The sequence below is a fragment of the Gavialis gangeticus genome, unplaced genomic scaffold, assembly GCF_001723915.1.
Source record: "Gavialis gangeticus isolate Ggan-Ray unplaced genomic scaffold, GavGan_comp1, whole genome shotgun sequence".
In the NCBI taxonomy this organism is placed as follows: domain Eukaryota; kingdom Metazoa; phylum Chordata; order Crocodylia; family Gavialidae; genus Gavialis; species Gavialis gangeticus.
Window position 1 is genome coordinate 11978181 of NW_017729030.1, and position 5913 is coordinate 11984093.

Below are 5913 nucleotides of genomic sequence, written 5' to 3' on the forward strand. Positions count from 1 at the left end.
GCAGCGTGGCCCCAAGGTACAACACAAATCGAGGCCATATTAATACCCTAGATGAAGTTTGTTCTCTTTGCTCATGCTACTTGCACCTCTCTAAGTTGCAAATTAGACTAAAATTAATCCAGTATAGCTTTTTTCATCCTTGTAGTAATTTTATTAAGCAGCTTGTGCTTTAAAGTACTGTATTTTGACACTTTTTTCCTTTAGGGCACAATGCAACGTAGCGCTGTCTGAGAACTGGGGATAAAATGGGACAGAGATGCTGAACATGTGGATACCAAGGAGATGGTTTCCTAGCAACCATAACCATGTGAAAACTCCTAGAACTTTCTCTTCTTATGCTTGACATTCTCGCTCTCTCTTTTTCCCCCCTTTGGTTTTAGGATTGTGATAAATAATAATATAGTTCAGAGGTGACGGCACTCATCATTAGCCAGATTAAAGATTTAAGTGAAGCCACTTTTGAGGGTGAATCTTCAGGATTAAGTGAATGGTTAAATCTCAGCCAATTGACATTAACTCTCATATTATTACATTGGTGGGCAATTCAGACAAAGTCAGAACAATGATTGCTTTGGATTACGTGGAGAAAGGTTGAGGTTGTTCTGTTTGCCAGCTCAGAAAAATTTCCAGTACTGGAGAACACTTGGAGGTTCATCTGGAGAGGCACGAAGGAGGGAAGGAGTGAAATGGGAGGAATAATTGTCTCAGTGACTTTAAGAAAGTTGAGCTTATGAGAGATGCCACCTAGGTGAGACTTTCATGTGGAGAAAAGAGACTATATCTAGCTATATATCCAAACTGGTCCCCACAGTTTCATATTCAGAGATCTCAAAACTATAACAAACCAGACTAGAACATCTGGAAATATGCTAACGTTCATATTCGAATCCAGATGTCAAGCTATCAAGTCCAGCAGTGGTTGGATCTAGATTTCTGTAAAAATAAAAGGACAAAGCATTAGTTCTTATCAAAAGATCTGGAAACTTGGGGGAAAAGACAGTGATTTACCACTTACTCTGCCTCTGTGTTTTCAGGCTGGTCCACTGTGTAAATGAGAGCAGCCTAAATGCTCCTTCAGTTTACATCTGGCTAGGTGTTATCACAAGGAGCAGTCCTGGCTGTCGAGGATGGTCGCTATATAGCAGTTCTTTGACCCCTTTCCCATGGACATGGTACTTTTTTTTGGTCAACTTTTCAATCCCTCATAACAGGTAGCTATACTGACTGACTATGCTACTACTGGAGAGTTGCAAAGAGGCTGTAGCATAACTGGTACAGCTGAGCTGACAGAGTTCAGCTATAGCTCTGGAGTTTGGGTTCAGGATTTTGGTTCAAGGTCATCATCTCCTTTTCCAATTATAAAAAGCCATTGTGACATCTGGAATGCTGTAGTAGAAATAAGGTTTTACTGATATACTGTGGACAATATGTATTATTTTCTGGGTGGTGATAATCAACTCTTACTTAGCTGGCCCATAGAAATCAATGAACAGAAGAGGGAAACTATTGTGGATTGTGAAGGTGGGGCAGAAAAAAGAAGGAAGCACTAGCTGAGCATCTGGGGACGAGAAGCCTTGAATGAGATTTTTTCCCCTCTAACAGTAGGAATGAAAGGGGGCACACGGACAGCCTAAGAACATCAGTACTTGTGCCATGATACATCTACTGTTTGGCTGCTCTAGAGCTAACCCTCTTCATCCTTAGCTCTTTTTTCTGGTTCCCTGGTACTTCAGTAGGGCCTCGACTAAAACCGAGGTGAGAGAAGTGTTAAGTGGAACTTTACAGAAAAATGCTTGGATGGCACATGTGAATATGGTTTCCAATATATCTTTCACAAGACAGGGCAATGTTTTTAAACTTGGAGAGCAGAAAAATAGTAGCAACCAATGAGTATGTTATCTGCTGGGCACTATACTGACCTACCTAGGAAGCAGAGGTCTTAGTTGGAACTGACTGCCTTAACGTTGTCTCACTGCTAAAGTAACCGGTTCCTCACTTCCAACACTTTCACTAAAATGACCTCAATGCTTCCCTGCATCATGCTGATGTTGGCATACCTTCTCTGACACTTGAACATGCTGCTTTGCTTTCCTAAATCTGCCACTGCCAACATTAAAAAAAGGCTAAGGAAGGCTTACGAAGTCAGGCTATTGAGTAATTGGAGTAATGGTATTTGTGACCTCAAACCCTCAAGAAGTTTGTGGAAATCCCTGAGAGGTTGAATGAACTATTACTGAGGAACCAAAAAATGACTGCCACCTCAGCTACTGAAGCTATGGCCTTGTTTGCCTCTGAGACATCTGCCATTTGGGAAAATCAGAGTCAGATGAGGAATTTCATGCTTTCTGATGCCAAGGACTGCACAAGTGGATGGGCTAGATGTGCTTGAGTCAACAGCCAGGGGGGCTATAAAGGGTAGGGATGGGAAAGAGAAGGAAGTAGGGTGTGTTTGCTGCATGATTGAAGTGGTGTTGCCTACAGTGCTCAAGCAGGATGCGAGGTGTATGTTGGACAAAAATGTAAATATTTGTGGGGCTTAGGTTTTCAGGAGGGATAAAAATCAAGACTTTAGAAATCTGCTGAAAAAAGAAGGTTGCTTTGATGGTTCTGTTCTGTTGCAGGACTGTCATTTTTTGTGGTTTCCAAAACCAACTCTTTTTAAAATATATATATATTGGGGTGGTCTATGGGGAAAATACTTTCAGGGATTTAACCTCAAGGATAGAAATACCTGCACAGGCATCTCAATGGAACTTAAACTGCAGGCCTAAACTAGATTTATTATGGTAGTGACAGACAAGGCTCTAAGCAGAATTTTTGAGGGTCCGAAGCTACTCTTAATGGAGGTCCTGCTCTTGCCCTCCATGAAGGAGTGCTAGAAGATAGTCACAAGTGAGAAAAAGGGAGGCAACCAGCTGAAAGGACCCTATACTAAGATTTTGGGGTCCATCCACATGCTGCGTGACAATGAGGTTTCCAAAGCCAGTGCAATTGCTATTGCAACTTGCATGTGACAACATGTAGCCCTGACTAAATTTGGATGAATAGTGAAGATGCGGCTAAGTCATTCCAGGAACACTAGTGGTTGCCCAAGGTAAAGTCATGGCTGTCCTACTATGAAACTGGACCTGTGTTTAATCAGACAGTTTCACTGTCTCTTGTGTAAGAAATGTAAGCAGTATTTTGCAATGAATACCTGCATTCTTTTCTCAGGTGAACATCAGCATCTTCATCATGCTGCTTCAGAATATGATAAATGCATCAATAGGGAGAAATTATGAATGACAGCTTAATGAGTTTGAGCTGGGATTATAAACAAAAACACCTATTAGCTGTGAAACTGAATCTGCAATTTTTGATGGACCTTATTTGTCATTTGCATAGTATCAGTAGTGATCTAAGTGCCCTGCTGTCATGTCTGTCTTATTTTTAATGAAAGTCTACCAAAAGAACCTAGCAAATGTCTGGTTCAGTTTCCCTAAGACTGTAGGAACCCACCATGCTGCCTCTTCCATATTTAATAGTGATGACCATTTTTTCCAGTGCTTAGAGACTCTGCAATGGCTCCTCATCCATTTGTTTGGCATTTTCTTATTTGTATCCTTTCTGATTTTAGGGTCTGTTCACATGACTGTTGTTTGGACACTGGTGTCTCTGGATGATATTTATGGCCCTTTGCCTTAGCCTGCAGGAATTTACTTTCTGCCTGCCTTTCCATCCTGAGTTGGGTTGGTTCCTTTCACTGTGAAATAAAATGATCCTTTTCCTTTAACACAGAAGCTGCTGTCTTACTAGAAGAGTAGGTGTTGCCTTAAGAATGAAGGCACAACATATCTGGCCCCGTATGGGTATGCAAGGTGGGGCCAGGAGAATGGTACAAAAACTGTTTTAAACTCTTGGTCTTGAACAGTAAAAAAGGACTGCTCAGGGCTAAAGCAGGCAGTGCTGCAAGTCTCTTACCCCACAATGACCAGAAGAGCAGGCCCAGCACCAGTGAGAAGGACTTCCAGTAGGGCTCCTCTGGCTCTTGCCCTCCCAAAGCCCCTGGAAGAATGATCATAGAACCATAGGAAAGAAGGCCTTAAAGGGACCTCACAAGGTCATCTAGTCCATCCCCCTGATCAAGTCATGATTATCGCTGACTAAACCATCTCAACCAAGTGTCTGTCCAAGCTGCTCTTGGAAATTTCCAAGGACGGAGATTCCATGGTAGCCTGTTCCAATGCTTGACCACCCTCATGTATTCTTAGGCACAACAGGTCTGACTCCTCTTGCTCATGGAAGTGTAAGTCCACCATCATCATCATCAATAAAAATAACCACAGTGTAAACCAGCTCACAATTACAGCTGCTTCCTCTAGATAGCTGCATTGGGCTTGTGTACCCGTGCACTCTCCCACTATAGGGCTGTTCTTATGCATGGTCTAATGCTAATTTAGTTCTTATTGAAGACTATGCTTCTAAATGGGCTATGAAGGAGCTACTTTGTTTATGGATAATGTCTCATCTTCACATTAAGTCACATTCCAGAGCACCTGAATCACTTCACTAATAACACACCTGTTAGCATGACTCATGGTGTGTGCACACTCCTTGTTGTGTCACAGGCTTTTCTTCAAACAACTGTTGGATCCATCTGTCTTTACACTGATATCATCTTGCCAGAAAATGCTATCGTGTCTTGAATCCAGCATGCAATTTATGCCATACCAACAACACTGTTTCAAGCTAAGACCTCTTCATATGACTCACTGGGTGCTGTCTGGCTAATTACTCTTACCCAGCTCAAAATGTAAGGTGTAGCTGGAATGAGTCTAGAGCCTGTTCTCAGATGCCCTGTTGTAGTTTTGTGCAGTTTGTGTACACCTGTGTGTTTGAGCCCATCTTTTTTTATAACAAAAGCAGTTTCCATGGGCAACAGTTCCTAACAAACAAGTGCTGTCACAGTCAAGTTGCTGAAGCTTAAGCAGCTGCCTAAAAAAGGTCAGTGGAAAGTCCAGTGGACAGTAAATAAATGTTCGCAGCTTTTGGTAGTTGGAAAATCTTTGTATTATTTAATATTATGGTCCCACATCAGAGGCATATTAGGATACAGTCAAAATGTTTCATAATTTTTAACGTAAGTTTATCTTTGGCTTCTGAGAATCCCTTTGATCTTAGAAACAGAAACCTGTTTCTTCACTGAAATTCATTGTCCTCATTCAGCAAATTCCTAGATATTCGTAAAATCATGGAGTTGGTGTCGATCTCACAAGTCCCCTTGTATAACATCTTGCATAGATGCTGGATTTACAAAACTATCCCAAGGAAATACCTATCAAGTCTCTTCCTGGAAAACTCAAATGGACTAAATTCCACAAATTTCATAGAAGTAGTGAGCTGAGTTAAGTTGAAGTCAGGCAGAAGGTAAGGCTGTGTGGCAACTTTTAGAGACCAACTGGGTCAGAAAGGCATGAGCTTTCGTAGGTAACAACCTACTTTGTCACAGCAGGTGACAAAGTAATGACAAAGTAATATTTGTAAAGTACTTCAAGAACCTTGGATGAAAGAGACTCTAAATTCGCATTTCAACTGCTTTGAGAATCTGACCTTTCCATGAAGTTACATCAGATTAACACTTGCTTACAATCTGGTTCTGCATATTTCATACAGAGTCAATGTGTGGAGTCTATAAAAGGAACAGGAAATAAGTAAAGTCAGCCTAGCTAGCTAATAATTGTTGGCCAAATCTTCTTAACAGCAAGAAATAGCATCTGTGGTGAAGAAAGGCAAAACATGTAGGAGGAAGAGAGCAGCATAGGTTGTGAGGGAAAATGAGCAAAGAGGCAACATGATGAATATTTTCAAAAACATTAAATGACACTGTCCCCAACGGGCCTTCATAGAACCCTGCTCGTAGTGTGGCTCCCCGTT